The 17,069-nt window shown below is 38.5% G+C and overlaps 1 pseudogene; it reads right to left on the reverse strand.

Annotated features, from left to right (window-relative positions):
* Positions 1-386: 386 nt before the first annotated feature.
* Positions 387-2,219, reverse strand: LOC118972148 (TOX high mobility group box family member 4 pseudogene; annotated as a pseudogene).
* Between the last annotated feature and the right edge of the window lie 14,850 nt (positions 2,220-17,069).

Consider the following 17,069-nt stretch of genomic DNA (forward strand, 5'->3'; position numbering starts at 1 on the left):
GATTACTGAGATGAAGAGGGACATGTTGACGTAAAGAGAAATAAGAAACTTCTCGGCAGGGTTGTTTTCCCTCCAGCCCGCTGTGCCTGCTGTGTTGAAAACCTTTGTTCTCAACGTAATATACAGCTAGACGTGACAGTAATAGTTTTCTGATTGAGAGGTAACCTTTAACGCAGGCTTTTCTCCCCTTTAAAATGGATCACACAGTGGTGTTTTCTCCTAGGCTCAAAGCAGAGTACTCTCCCATTATTTTAATAATTTTTTAGGCAAATCCTATGACAATTACACCAACACATTTCCTTAAAACAATCCCCCTACTCCACCACCACCCTTCTGTTTGTCCATATTCCCTTCATCGTTTCCTCTGCTATTATCACTGCTTTCATTGCTTGTACTTGAAAGTAAAAGGCAATTCTAGAGTACAGTAAACTCAATAGCCCTGCTGCACAGCCTGGCTCCTGTTGGAGAGAGAGGAAAATGGAGAAGCATGGAGGACCAGTATGGATTGAGATCAGGCACTACCAGAAACCCAACTTTGTGTTTTAAAAATAGGCTTTTGGATTCCCAGCAGATAAGTCTTCACTGGCTTGGAGAACAGGAAGGATTATTTTACAAACACCACTGTGTTTGAATTTCTAGAGGCTACCCAGGCCAGGAAGACATCCCTGCAGTGCTTCACCACACACTCATTGCTGCAGTATTCATTGTCCCAGTCCTTATTCACAACAGGAGGGTTCTCACAACCAGACTTCACACATCGAGGCTGGGGTGAGAGCGTCACAAGAGACCCACTCACCAATTCAACATTCAGTTGAGAAGGAGACTCAACCTCAGGAACTACATCTGTAATCATCTCACAGATTGTCTCAGTAGAGGTTTCCTCAACTGTGTGGGTTTCAGGGATGCTGTTCACAGGCTTCTCAGGACTACTTTCCACAGCTGGTGGGACTAAGGTAGTCTGTACTTTCAGAGTGGGTGGAGGCCAAAACTTGATTTGCAGAGGAAGGGGCTGTTGCTGTAAATTGATTCGAACTTTCTGAGATGGAGGCTGTTGCATGGCCTGGAGTGGGGGAGGCTGCTGCAGAATGGTCACTTGCTGCTGAGTTGGGGGCTGAGGCATCTGTTGCAATGGAGAGGGCTGTAGTCGTGGGGGAGGCAGTTGCATAGAAGCAGCAGCGGCTGCTGCTGCCTGCAACACTGACCGGGTGACAATTTGGGCTTGCTGACTGGGCTGGATAGTAGCTGTACTGGTTTGGTCTATTTGGAGCCCCCGGGAGGTCACCACTGTGGCTGGGATAATGGTAACCATTCCTCCTTGAGACATGGTAATAGATGAGGGCAACATCTGTTTGATAACAATCAACTTGGTGATATTGGGCTGACCCCCAGCCCCAGAAGATGCCTGGTTTGCTACATAGGATGAAAGAGTGGAATTAACAACAATGGAAGAGGACAGGGAAGGGGGCTCTGTTAAGGCTGGTGCTGGTGATGCTGGGTCAACAGTAGACACAGGAGGTGGAGAAGGAGTCTGTGATGGCACTGGATCCAGTTCCACTGTTTCCACAGTGGCCTGACACTCTTGATTGTCTTTATAAGCAGCCAGAGCCTTCAGATACTCTTTCTTGGCAGCTTCAGTTTTCCTCTTATATACCTGTTTTTGCTCCTCTCTAAGACTGTCCCACATGGAGGCCACAATTTTTGAAACCTCCCCAAAAGTGGCATTGGGATTCTGTCCCTTGATGGCTGCCTGTGTATCACGAAAGAATAAAGCATATGCCGAAACTGGTTTCTGAGGCTCATTAGGATCTTTCTTTTTTCTCTTCTTTGGGGCCTTCTGCTTTTTTTCCTGTTTCCACCACAACTGTCTTCTGGCTGGGAAGTTGCCTCCGGAAATCCTCAACACCATCCTCATGAAGTGAACTAGTAGGTGAAGGGGTGGTTGAAAGACGATCCTCTGGTGACTGGGCAGGTGGCAGGATGGTACCACCCCCTAAGCTCAAACCAAGTTGAGAACTCAGTTCTGACTGATCAATGGTGGTCAACTGGCTATGCCCCATCAAGCCAGATGTCATGTCTGTCATTGGTACATCAATTGTAACAGGTGGGTTGGCGCTATACTGAGTTCCTATAGAATGGTCCAAGTCCTCGGCCCCTGACAGGAAGGGGTGTGAGGGCCCTGGGATTGTCAGGTAATTGTCATTTCCTCCAGGAAACTCCATCTTCTCACAACAGCTACCACCGTCTCACTCCCCTCATCACTCCCACTGCCCCCACAGGGCTCCAACTGACATCACTCTACTAGGAATTTATAAAAGGAAATAATCAGTCAAAATATAGTCAAATAGATTTATGGTAGAATTATTTATAATTGTTTTTGTAATATCAAAAACTGAAAGAAGAAAAATGTCCAGTAATAAGGAACTGCTTAAATGGATTATGGTAGAGTTGAATGGCATGCAAACATGAAAATGCTTTCAACAAAATTTAATGACTTGAAAATATGCTCACAATAAGAGGTTAAATATTAAAATGAGGATACAGATACCATGAAGAAAACTCCATTAAAAGAAATATATTAATTTATCCATCAGGGATAAAGACTTAGAGAAAATGCACCAAATATAATAGATATCTAATAAATATCTCTAGATAAAGTTATTGTGGATATGTTTTGCTCTTGCTGTTTTCTTCACTATATTTTATCTTCTTCAAATTTGCCATAGTTGTTACAAATAGAGGAAATATTTGATGGCAGGAAAGCGTGTGGGCTCCATTGTCAGAGGACCCAGATTCTAATTCTAGCATCACTGTTTACTGGCTGTGTGAACCTAAACAAGATACTGGATCTTTGGACCTCAATTTCCTTCTAAGTTAAATGGAAATCATAATATTTACCTAAGAATATTGTTGCAAAGATTAATCAATAGATGCAAAACACTGAGCCTACCACTGAGCTCTTAGTATGTAATCAAAAGCATAAGTCATTGTCATGCATTATGGTTATTTATTTTTATTAAAGTATTACTGATATACAATTTTATTTTGGATTAAAATGTACAATACAGTGGTTCAGTTACACATATTATTAAACCCTCACCCTCTCTAGTGCAATTACTATCAATAAATGTAGAAAGATGTTACAAAATCACTGACTGTATTATCCATGCTGTAATACCGTCCCCATAACCAACTTATATTGTGATTGCAAATTGTTGTGCCCCATTATCTTCATCACACTCTCCCCTACCTGCCACAACCCCTCCCCGTTGGTAACCACAATCACTTCTCAGTGTCTATGATTCTACTGCTCTTTTGTTCCTTCTGTTTAGCTTTGCTTTTACATTCTACAAATAAGTGAAATCATATGGTATTTCTCTTTCTCTGCCTGGCTTATTTCATGGAGCATAATACCCTCTAGAGCCAACCATGTTGTTGCAAATGGCAGGATTTCTTTTCTTTTTATGACTGAATAATATTCCATTATGTATATGAACCACTTCTTCTTTATCCATTCATCTATTGATGGACAGTTAGGTTTCTTCCATATCTTGGCTATTGTAAATAGTGTTGCAATAAATATAGGGGTGTATATGTCTTTTTAAATCAGGGATCTTGTTTTCCGTGGCTAAATTCCTAGGAGCAGAATTACTGGGTCAAATGGTATTTCTATTTTTAGTGTTTTGAGGAAACTCCTTATTGCTTTCCACAATGGTTGAACTAATTTACACTCCCAACAACAGTGTAGGAGGTTTCCCCATTCTCTGCATCTTTGCCAGCATTTGTTGGTTCTTGTATTTCGGATGTTGGCTCTCCTAACTGGTGTTAGGTGATACCTCATTGTGGTTTTATTTTGCATTTCCCTGATGATTAGCAATGTGGAGCATCTTTTCATGTGCCTGTTGGCCATCTGAATTTCTTCTTTGGAGAAGTGCCTGTTCAGATCCTCTGCCCATTTTTTAGTTGGGTTATTTTTTTTGGGGGAGTACAGCATATGAGTTCTTTATATATTTTGCATGTTAACCTCTTATTGGATAAGTCATTAATAAATACATTCTCTCATACTGTAGGATGACTTTTTGTTTGGCTGATGATGTCCTTGGCTGTACAGAAGCTTTTATTTTTATGTAGTCCCATTTGTTCATTTTTGCTTTTGTTTCCCTTGCCTGAGGAGATGTGTTCAGGAAAAAGTTGCTCATGTTTTTATTCAAGATATTTATGCCTATGTTTTCTTCTATGAGTTTTATGGTTTCATGACTTATGTTTAGGTCTTTGACCATTTCAAGTTCACTTCTGTATATAGAGTTGGACAATAATCCAGTTTTGCCAACACCAGTTTTTGAAGAGGCTGTCATTTCCCCATTGTATATCCACGGCTCCTTTATTGTGTATGAATTGGCCATATATGTGTGGGCTTATATCTGGGCTCTCTAGTCTGGTCCATTCATCTATGCATCTATTCTTGTGCCAGTAACTAATTGTTTTGATTATTGTAGCTTTGTAGTAGACCTTGAAGTTAGGGAACATAATACACTCAGCTTTGTTCTTCCTTCTCAGCATTTCTTTGGCTATCTGGGGTCTTTTGTGGTTCCATATAAATTTTAGTACTATTTGTTCTGGTTCACTGAAGAATGCTGTTGGTGTTTTGATAGGGATTGCACTGAAACTATAGATTGCTAAAAAGCAGGGTGATCACTTTGACAGTGTTAATTCTTCCTAACCATGAGTATGGGATGTATTTCCATTTATGGGTGTCTTCTTTAATTTCTCTCAGGAGTGTCTTACAGTTTTCAGGGTATAGGTCTTTCACCTCCTTGGTGAGGTTTGTTCCTAGGTATTGTATTCTTTTTGATGCAATTGTAAATGGAGTTGTTTTCCTGATTTCTCATTCTGCTAGTTCATCATTAATATATAGGAATGCAACAGATTTCTGTGTATTGATTTTGTATCCTGCAACTTTGTTGAATTCAGTTATTAGTTCTAGTACTTTTGGGGTGGATTCTTTAGGGTTTTTATGTACAACATCATGTCATCTGCAAACAGGGACAGTTTAACTTCTTCCTTACCGATCTGGATGCCTTTTATTTCTTTTTATTGTCTGATTTCTGTGACTAGGACCTCCAGTACTATGTTGAATAAAAGTGGAGAGAGTGGGCATCCTTGTCTCATTCCCGATCTTAGAGGAAAAGCTTTCAGCTTTTTCCTGTTAAGTATAATGTTGGCTGTGGGTTTGTCATATATGGCCTTTATTATGTTGAGGTACTTGCCCTCTAGACCCATTTTGTTGAGCATTTTTATCATGAATGGATGTCGAATTTTGTGAAATGCTTTTTCAGCATCTATTGAGATGATTATGTGATTTTTGTCCACCTTTTTGTTGATGTGGTATATGATGATGGATTTTCAAATAGTGTACCATCCTTGCATCCCTGGGATAAATCTCACTTGATCATAATGGATAATCTTTTTGATGAATTTTTGAATTTGGTTTGCTAATATATTGTTAAGTATTTTTCATCTATATTCATCAGGGATATTGGTCTGTAATTTTCTTTTTTTGTGCTGTCTTTGCCTGGTTTTGGTTTTAGTGATGCTGGACTCATAGAATGAATTTGGAAATATTCCCTCCTCTTCTACTTTTGGAAAACTTTAAGGAGGATGGGTATTAGGCCTTCTCTAAATGTTTGATAAGATTCAGCAGTGAAGCCATCTAGTTCAGCTGTTTTGTTCTTGGGTAGGTTTTTGATTACTAATTCAATTTCATTGCTGGTAATTGACCTGTCCAGATTTTGTTTTTTCTTGGGTCAGTCTTGGAAGGTTGTGTTTTTCTAGAAAGTTGTCCATTTCTTCTAGGCTATCAATTTGTTAGGATATCATTTTTCATAGTATGCACTAATAATTCTTTGTATTTCTGTGGTGTCCATAGTGATTTTTCCTTTCTCATTTCTGATTCTGTTTATGTGGGTAGACTCTCTTTTTTTCTTGATAAGTCTGGCTAGGGGTTTATCTTTTTTGTTTATTTTCTCAAAGAACCAGCTCCTGGTTTCATTGATTCTATTGTTTTACCCTTTCCAATTTTGTTTATTTCTGCTCTGATCTTTACTATGTTCTTCCTTCTACTGATTTTGGGCCTCATTTGTTCTTCTTTTCTTAGTTGCATTATTTGTGAGTTTAGACCATTCATTTGGGATTGTTCTTCTTTCTTGAGATAAACCTGTATTGCAACATACTTTCCTCTTAGAACTGTCTTCACTGTCCCACAGGTTCTAGAATTTTGAGTTGTTTTCATTTGTCTCCATATATTGCTTAATCTCTGTTTTTTTGGGGGGTCATTGATCCATTGTTTATTTAGGAGCATGTTGTTAAGCCTCCATGTGTTTGTGGGCTTTTTGTTTTCTTTGCATGATTTATTTCTAGTTTCATACTTCTATGCTCTGAGAAGCTGGTCAGCACAATTTCAATCTTTTTGAATTTACTGAGGCTCTTTCTGTGGCCTAGTATGTGATCTATTCTGGAAAACGTTCCATGTACACTTGAGAAGAGTGTGTATCCTGTTGCTTTTGGGTGGAGTGTCCTGTAGATGTCTGTTAGGTCCATCCATACTAATGTATTGTTCAGTGCCTCTATCTCCTTATTTATATTCTGTCTGGTCGATACGTCTTTTGGAGTGAGTGGTGTGTTGATGTCTCCTAAAATGAGTGCATTGCATTCTATTTCCCCCTTTAATTGTTAGTATTTGTTTCACATATTTAGGTGTCCCTATATGTGCCTATGGGTGCATAGATATTTATAATGGATATATCCTGTTGTGGGACTAACCCCTTTATCATTATGTAATGTCCTCCTTTGTCTCTTGCTACTTTGTTTTGAAGTCTATTTTCTCCTATATAAGTATTGTTACTCCTGCTTTTTTCTCCCTATTTTTTCATGAAATATCTTTTTCCATCCCCACACTTTTTGTATGTGTATGTCATTGTGTTTGAAGTGAATCTCTTGTAGGCAGCATATAGATGGGTCTTATTTTTTTATCCATTCTGTAACTCTCTGTCTTTTGATTGGTGCATTCAGACCATTTACATTTAGGGTGATTATTGATAGATATGTACTTATTGCCATTGCAGGCTTTAGATTTGTCATTACCAAAGGTTCAAAGAAGCTTTCTTACTATCTAACAGTCTAACTTAAATCACTTACTATCTTATTTCAAATATAACCTAAAGGTTCTTTTTTTTCTCCCTTCTTCTTCTTCCTCCTCCACTCTTTATATATGAGGTGTTGTATTCTACATTCTTTGTGTATCCCTTGACTAACTTTGTGGGTAGTTAATTTAATTTTTCATCTGCTTAGTAATTAATTGGTCTGCTTCCTTTACTGTGGTTTTATTTTTCCTGGTGATAGCTATTTAGCCTTAGGAGTACCTCCATCTATAGCAGTCCCTTAAAATACACTGTAGTGATGGTTTGTGGGAGGTAAATAACCTCAACTTTTGTTTATCTGAAAATTGTTTAATCCCTGGTTCGAAGTTAAGTGATAATCTTACCAGATAGAGTATTCTTGCTTGGAGGCCCTTCTGTTTCATTGCATTAAATATATCACGCCACTCCCTTCTGGCCTGTAAGGTTTCTGCTGAGAAGTCTGCTTATAGCCTGAGGGGCTTTCCTTTATATGTGATCTTTTCTCTCTCTCTGGCTGCTTTCAGTAATCTCCCCTTGTCTTTGATCTTTGCCATTTTAATTATTATATGTCTTGGTGTTGTCTTCCTAGGGTTCCTTGTGTTGGGAGATCTCTGCACTTCCATGACCTGAGAGGCTCCATGACCTGACCATGACAGATTGGGGAAATTCCCAGAAATTATTTCTTCAAAGAGACTTTCTATCCCTTTTTCTCCTTCTTCTTTTCATATCCCTATAATGCGAATATTGTTCCATTTCCCTTGGTTGCACAGTTCTCTTATTATCATTCCTAGGGATCCTTTTTTTCTCTCTGTGCCTTAGCTTCTTTGTACTCCTGTTCTCTAATTTCTGTGTCATTTACCATCTCTTCTACCTCATATAATCTACTTTTAAATCCCTCCATTGTATGTTTCATTTCAGTTCATTTATTTTTTCAAAGTTTCTCTCTTTCTTGAAGTCCTCCCTGAGATCTAGAATATTGTTTTGTAGTTCCATTAGCATGTGTATGATTTTTATTTTTACATCTTTATGAGGAAGATTAGTGATTTCCATTTCACTAAGCCACTTTCTGGAGTTTTTTCTTGAATTTTTGTTTGGACAAAATTCCTCTGTTTCTTAATTTTTGTGTGTGTTTCTTATGGGATAATAGCTCTGTGTATGTGGTGCCCTCTATTGCCCCGAAGCTCTGCTCTCTGGCAGTTCTACTCTCTGGAGCTGCCAAGCACCTTAGCTATGGTGGGGGTCACAGTTGAGCAGAACCAGTGCTTTCTGGGTAGAAAGAGCTCTTTCTTGTTCCTGGCTGTAGTGCCTGCCTCCACTGCTAGGTCCTTTGGGCTGAGAACACAGGAAGAGCCTCTGTGCTATGCCCCTGTAGCTGCCATAGGCAGGGCCACTCTGTGGCTGGCCTGGCATGATGGCAGGGGCAGCAGATGAGCAGGACTGGTGCCTGCTGGGAGGAAAGAGCAGCAGGTTGCATATCACAGTGAGGGACCTCAGGGCTTCATTGCCAGCCAGGGGGATGAAGTGTCTGAAGCTCCTGGGCATTCCCAACCTGCTGGGCTGAGTGTGGCAGGACAACTTTGCCCACCTGTCCCTTCTGAGTAGCAAGTTCTGTGTGATCTTTGCCCCCACAGCACTCACTCCTCTCTCTGTTCAGAAGTCTTTCAAAGTGCTTTTCTTTTGTTCCAAGGGGGACAGTTGTGTTTACCTGTTCTCCACAAGCAGCTGGAATCTCAGTCTGTCTGAGTATTCTGCCTGTCATTACTTTCCAACCCCACTAATCTTCAGAGCACCATATAATGGGGGTTAGTGCTACCAGAGCAGATCTCCAGGACTGGGTGTTCAGATGTCCTGGGCTTCTATTTCTCTTCCTCCATTTCTCTTCCTCCAGCCTGTGAGCTGAAGTGGGAGGAGGGCTTGCGTACTGCTGGACAATGGCTTTGCTACATTACCCTTTTCTGTGAGGTCTTCTTTTTTCCCCAGATGCAGGCTGTCTGTTCTGCAGTCTATGGGTCACTCTCTCAGGCTTAGTTGTACTTGCTGTATTTTTGTGTTACATGTGGTTTTGGGAGGAGGTTTCTGCCTCACTTCTCACACCGCATTCTTTTTCCCATCTCCAGTTCCTTCTTCATTTCTGATTTTGTTTATGAGTGTACTATTTTTTTCTTGTTAAGCCTGGATAGGGGTTTATCTATTTTGTTTATTATCTCAAAGAACCAGCTCCTGGTTTCATTGATTCTTTATTTTGTTTTATTCTTCTCTATTTTATTTATTTCTGTTCTGATCTTTATTATGTTTCTCCTTCTACTCACTTTGGGTTTCATTTGTTCTTCTTTTTCTAGTTTCTTTAATTGTGAGTTTAGACTGTTACTTGGGATTGTTCTTGTTTCTTGAGGTAGGACTGTGTCACTATGTACTTCCCTCTTAAAACTGTCTTTTCTGCTTCCCACAGGTTCTGGGGCTGCTGTTTTTGTTTTCACTTATCTTCATGTATTGCTTGATTTCTGTTTTAATTTGTTCATTGATCCATTGATTATTTAGAAGCATGTTGTTTAGCCTCTATGTTTTTGTAGGCTTCTTTTCTTTGTGTAATTTATTTCTAGTTTTATACCATTGTAGTCTGAGAAGCTGCTTGATAGAATTTCTATCTCTTTGAGTGTACCAAAGCTGTTCTTGTGGCCTATTATGTGGTCTATTCTGGAGAACATTCCATGTACATTTGAGAAGAATATGTATCCTGCTACTTTTGGGTGGAATGTTCTGTACATGTCTGTTAAGTCCATCTGATCTAGTGTATTGCTCAGTGCCTCTGTTTCCTTATTTTTTTTCTGTCTGGTTGATCTGTCTATTGAGGTGAGTGGTATGTTAAAGTTTCCTAAAATGAATGTGTTGCAATCTATTTCCTCCTTTAATTCTGTTAGTATTTCTTCTACATATTTAGGTGCTCTTATTGCTCCTATATTGGGTGCAGATATTTACAATGGTTATATCCTCTTCTTGGATTGACCCCTTTATGATTATGTAAAGTCATTCTTTCTCTTGTTACTTTCTTTGTTTTGAAATCTATTTTTTTCCGATGTAGGTGTTGTTACTCCTGCTTTTTTTCTCCTTATTTTTTGCATTTTGCATGAAATATCTTTTTCCATCCCTTCTATTTTAGTGTGTGTATGTCTTTGGTTCTGAAATGAGCTTCTTATAGGCAGTATATAGATGGGTCTTGTTTCTTTAACCACTCTTCCACTGTATATCTTTGGATTGGTGCATTCAGTCCATTTACATTTAAGGTGGATAGACATGTACTTATTGCCATTTTTTAAATTGTTTCCTGGCTGTTTTTGTTGCTTATCTGTGTTCCTTTCTTCCTCTCTTCTCTTTTTATTTGATGGTTTTCTTTAGTGTTGTGATTGGGTTTCTCTTAAAAAAATTTTTTTTTGGTATATCTATTGTAGGCTTTAGTTTTGTGGTTATCAAAAGTTCAAGAATAGCTTCCTTACTATATAACAGTCAATCTTAAATTGGTGATTACTTCAAATACAATGTGAAGGTTACTTTTTCTTCTACTTCTTCTTCCTCCACACTTTATGTATTAGATGTCATAATCTACACTTTTTGTGTATCCCTTGACTGATTTTGTGTATACTTCATTTTCCCTCTTTTGTTTTCTTATAATTCATACTTGTTTGGTAATTAGTTGGTCTACTACCTTTACTGTGGGTTTATTTTCACTGGTGAAAGCTATTTAGCCTTAGGAACATTTCCATCTACAGCAGTTCCTTTAACATATCCTGTATGTCTTGCTTAGTGGTGGTGAATTTCTTTGGCTTTTGTTTATCTGGAAATTGTTCAATCCTTGCTTCGAATTTAATTGACAGTCTTGCCAAGTAAAAGATTCTTGGTTAGAGGTCCTTCTGCTTCAGTATATTAAATATATCATGCCACTATCTTTGGCCTGAAAAATTTCTGCTGAGAAGTCTGCTGATAGCCAAATGGGTTTCCTTTATAAGGAATCTTTTTTCTCTCTGGCTGCTTTCAGTACTCTTTCCTTATCCTTGATCTTTGCCATTTTAATTATTATATGTCTTGGTGTTGTCTTGCTGGGGATCCTTTTATTAGGGGACCTCTGAACTTCCATGACCTGAGTGTCTCTTTCCTTCCCCAGACTGGGGACGTTTTCAGCAATTATTTCCTCAGAGAGACTTTGTCTCCCTCTCTGTCTTCTCCTTCTGGTACCCTATTATGCAAATATTGTTTCAGTCATATTGGTCACACAGCTCTCTTATCATTCTTTCATTCCTAGAGATACTTCTTTCTCTCTTTTCCTCAGCTTCATTGTGTTCTTGCTCTCTAATTTCAATTTCACTCTGTCTCCTCTATTTGCAGTAATCCACTCTTAAATCCCTCCATTGTATGTTTCATTTCAGATACTGTATTTTTCAGCTCTGAGTGGCTCTTTTTCAGGTTTTTTCTCTCTTTGTTGAAGTCCTCCCTGAGAACTTGGATATTTTTCTATAAATCTGTGAGCATGTTTATGACTTTTCTTTTTTAAAATCTTTATCAAGAAAATTAGTGATCTCCATTTCCTTTAGCCCTCTTTCTGATATCTTGTCCTGAAGTTTGGTTTGGAACATATTCCTCTGCCTCCTTATTATATTTGGGTTTCTGGGTTTCTTCTTCTGTATTAGATGGCTCTGCTATTCTTCCTGGCCTGCAGAGTAATGGCATTATGAAGAAGGTGTCCTATGGTGCCCAGAAGCTCAGGATGCTTTACCCTCCAGTGCCTGGTTCTACTTCATGGGAGCCCAAGCTATTGGCATGCAGTGGGTGAGGGCGTCTGTCTTCTGTATTGGTCTGAGACTGCACCGGCAGTTTGTTTCAGGTGTGCCTTTGTGATCTGAGCAGTAGTCACTCCTGGGATTATTGTGGGAAGGCCACCCTGTGCCTGCCCTGTAGGAATGGTGGGGCTTCAGGGTTAATGGGGTGTGTGGGCTGATGTGTGGCTCTGCCTGGGCCAGATGCACAGTAGGCTTGGACACCTACAGGGAGGAAGGAGCTCTTGGTGCTGGCTCCTGCAGGCACCTCCCCAGTTGGACTAAAACAGAGCCAAGATATATGGGAGAGTGTCCCTCTGACTGCCAGGCAGCAAAGTCTGATGATGCTGCTGGGCCAACTTGGTTGGCTCACCAGCAGTGCTTGCAGGAAAGTGGCTTGGGGCTGTGTTGCCAGCAAGGTGGATGAAGCATCTGGGGCTCCCAAGATTTCCTGACCTGTTTGGCCAAGGGAGGGCTGGGGAGGTTTCATCCACATGCCGTTTTATCTGAGGAGAGAGCTCCATCCAATCCTCACCCCTCTGGCACCACTACCACTGCTGTCAAGTCTTTCAAACTGCTGCCTCTTCTTTGGGTCTCTGGACTGGTGGAGCCTGCCTGTCCTCCACAGTGGCTGAAGTCTCAGCTTCCCAGAGTGTTTGAGTTGTCCCTGGTGTCCAGCAGTGCTAATCACCAGAACTCAATATAATGTGGGCTCATGCTACTGAAGGAGATCTCCAGGGCCAGGTGTGCAGTGATCCTGGGCTCCTATCTCCTTCCTGCTTTGTTCCTCTTTCTCTAACCTGTGGACTTGGTTTGCAGGAGGACTCGTGTCCTTCTTGATTGTGGCTCTGTCACTTTATCTTTTTCTGTGTGGTTTTCTCTTCTTCCCCAGGTGTAGATGGTCATTTCTGCAGTCTTCAGTTTCAGGTTTAGTTGTATTTGCTGTATTTTCTTCTTTTATGTGTTTTTGGGAGGTTTCCATCCTGCCTTCCTACTCCACCATCTTTTTTCTCTATACATTACTTTTATTATAAGGGAAATGTTACTTTAATAATAGCCCTGGACTTCAAGACCCATGGATTGTCATAGGCTCCAGTCATTTTCTTTGCCTAGCAGCTTGTTGGAAAGCAAAACTTGAGCAAAGCACATAAATTACTTAAGTAAAGGCCCCATTTAAAACATCACAGAAAACTTGTTCTGGGTGGAAAAAGAGTTAAATTCTGAAGCCCCCATGGGAAAGAAACAAACAGTTTCTTTCACTGTACATACAGAACTGGCAAAATCAGACCCTGGGTTCCTGGGATATTTATTGAGGGTTTGTCCTTTATGAACACAGTGAATGTTTTCACCATATCATGCATTTTGATGCTTTGTGAGAAGGTGATGGTTTCAGTTGTCTATCAATGATGCTTTCCAGATAAGTCATTTCAGGCTATACTGCATACTTCCATCAGCTTCCTTACATAAATTTGGGGTACCAAATGACACTGGGAAGGTAACTGCATGAACTGAACTCTAAGTACTTCATCAATCACCCTCCAGAAACCAGGACAGGAAAAATTATATTCTCCTTCTTCAGGAAGTAATCATCCCCAGGTAAGATGACAAAGAGTCCTTTTGAGATGCCTACCTCACAACCTAGTGTCAGGTCAGGAAGCAGGAGATGGATTGAGTTCAGACAGTTCACCAAAGCATTGTACATAGAGAAAACAGCACCCAATATAGACAAAAGATTCTGAGTTAAATCAAGATACCAAGCAAGAGCAAATCTATAGGGGGGTAATCAGAGTCTGAGGATTGAACTTTGGACTGGAGTTGACAATGCACAAGAAAACTGGACAGAGGTAAGATACCAAGAAATGCACATGGGAATCCTGGGGGAGGTAGGACATATCTCTGCATATTTAGTTATTCAAGGACAATCTGGGTACTCAGAACAACTTTGAGAATGCCTCCTGGAAAGAACACCCCCTAACAACTAACCTGAAAAATGATGCAAATAACTAGTACACCTGTAAGTGCTAACTGGATTCACTGGAATCTGTGAGTGCTCACCATTATCCATGTTCTCTTCTTCCTGGGCACAGAGCTAAATTACATTTCCCAGTCACCCTTGTAGCTAGATATGGCCATATGACTGCGTGCTGGCCAATGGAATGTGAATGGAATGAGCGTATCTCATCTGGGCTGGCCCCCTAAAACCTACTATATGAAAAAGCTCCCCCACACACACCCTGTCCCAGTCCCTGTGGACTGGCATCAGACTGTAAGAAAGAAACAAACTTTTGTTTCCAACCACTGAGTCTTTGGGGCAGTGTATTATAGCAGTTAGTCTACCCTGATTATGCAGCTGATCATATTGTTCCCTTGCTCCCTATATGAGCACCTAATTTATAGCCCAAAGTTTTACCACTCAACTATGCTGTCAACTGCCTTTTAAAAATATTTTTCTCTCCACTTGATATAACAATAACACATGGTTACTGCAACAAATATGGGAAACAATGAACAACACAAGGAAGATAACAAAAGATCAGCATTCAGAAATAATCAAAGGTGACATTTTGGCTCATGGCCTGCCAATATATTTTCTGGAAATCTTTATGTATGTTTGTATTTCAAAACTGGAACCAGAGTACTCATCATATACACTCAGTACATATGCTTCCCCATCACAATTTTCATTGCTGCATAGGAAATTATTTTTTAAAAATAATGTTGACTTTCCTATATATATTAACCAGTTAGAAAATAAAATCAAAGAAAACAACCCATTTAAGGTAGCAATAGAAATAATTCTTGCTGAAGCAATTCTCTTGAGAATATTTATGCATTTCAACAATCCAGACAAAACACAAAGAGGATTCTATTTTGAATAAACTGCACTTATTCAGAAGTTCAAATGGAAATGTGACTTGTATGAAAGCCAAGGAAAATTCTAAACAAGAAGAGGAGTGACAAGGTGCTAGTAATAACACCTATTAAAATAGCATAAAACTCAGGTAATTAACACAGTTTGACACCAATAAATGAATAGACAAATCAACAGACAGAGAATCTAGAAGTAGAACAAAATATGTATTTTAAAAATATGGTTTTTTATAAAGGAGACACCTAAAATAGGGGGAAATGAATTACTTAATAAATTGTATTAGGCCAAGGGGATAGACATTTAAAAAAAAATTAGGTTGAGTACCTGTACCATTTCTTATTTATACTTATACTATACTTGTACTAAATATAAATACCAGATAGATAAAAATGTTCAATGTTTTCTTTGAAACTGATTCCACTAAGGAAATAAAAGAAAACAAGGAAATATGATTTAGTATATTCTCAGAAATGTTTAGTATATATGACACATACACCAAAAACCATAACTAACAGAGATATTAGAATTTAAAGTATTCAATATATAAATACCATGAATGCCATAAAAAGATAAGTGGCAGATAATTCTTCCAACACATAAGGTAAAGAACCTAAAACATTAATACATAAAGAAGTTATAAACACAATAAAATATATTTACTAATCCATAAGAAAAATGGGCAAGAAATATATATATAGGAAAAGAAATGCAAATGACTTTTAAATATGTGAAAAATGGTCAAGTCACTTATAAAAGAGATACAAAATTAAACTGAAACAAATGATCATGTTTCAACTAGGACTGAAAAAGATAAAAACTATCCTGTGTTCCAGAATGTAAAGAAATATCATAATTAATTGTTGGTGGTAATTAAACCAGGACACCCTCTTTCAAGGATAATTTAGCAATATGTATTAACATTGTAAATATATATACTTTGATCCAATGATTCCAGTAATAGCCATTTTTCTAATGACTCTATGTGCATGTGAGCAATGGTGTGTATATGAAGATAATGCCTTTGAAATTTTTTGTAATAGCAGAAGAATATAAACAAAATTGGGACTGTTCACACAAATTATAGGATGTCCATATATTTGAATACAATGCAGCCATTACAAATAATGAGAGAAATCTATTCACACTGAAAGGGAAAGACTGCCAAGACATATTGTTAAATAATAAAACAAGCTTCAAAACAATGTCTAGATTATGTGATCATATTTGTGGGGAAGAAAAGCAGAGAGATAAAAATATACAGATATGCTTGAATATGAACAGAATCTCTCTTGAATGACACACAATATAATTGTAGTGGTTACTGCTAAGAAGGGTGACTGGGAGATGGAAGGCAGTGGGGAAGAGCAATTTATTCTTCAGTGTATAACCTTTTTTTCTAAATGTCCATGTATTATTAAAAATATGCAGCAACCCAAAAATATCACATTTTAGAATCCTCTGTCATGTACATTTCTTGGGAGGTTAGTATTTCCATGTAAACAGTCAGAAAACAGACTGCTTGGATTTTTCAAAGGGGAAAAACTCACATACAAAATTGCTCCAGCTTCTACAACAATCAGCCAAGAAAAAGAAATAAAGGCATCCAAATTGGTAAGGAAGAAGTAAAATTGTCATTATCTTCACATGACATGAAACTGTATATATAGAAAACCCTAAAGGTTCCACAAAAAACTATTTAGAATAAATGAATTCAATGAATTTGCAGGATAAAAAATTAATATACAGAAATCTGTTGCATTCTGCATATTAATAACAACTTAGCATATAGCAAAATTAATAAAAATTCCTCTTTACACTTCCATTAAAAAGAATAAAACACCTAGCCATAAACTTAATCAAGGAGGTGAAAGACCTGTTCTCTGAAAGCTCTAAGACACTGATAAAAGAAATTGAAAATGACACATATAAATGGAAATATATTCCATGCCTATGGATTAGAATAATTAATATTCTGGAAATGGCTATACTGCCCCAAACAATCAACAGATTCAATGCAACCCTTATCAAAATACTAATGGCATTTTTCACAGAACTAGAGCAAATAATCCTAAAATTTGTACACTACCACAGAAGACCCCAAATGGCCAAAGCAACCTTGAGAAAGAAGAACAAAGCTATAAATATCACATTCCCTATTTTCAAACTATACTACAAAGCTGTAGCAATGAAAACAGTATGGAACTGGCACTGAAACAGACA

The sequence above is a fragment of the Manis javanica genome, chromosome X (genome assembly GCF_040802235.1).
Source record: "Manis javanica isolate MJ-LG chromosome X, MJ_LKY, whole genome shotgun sequence".
Lineage (NCBI taxonomy): Eukaryota > Metazoa > Chordata > Mammalia > Pholidota > Manidae > Manis > Manis javanica.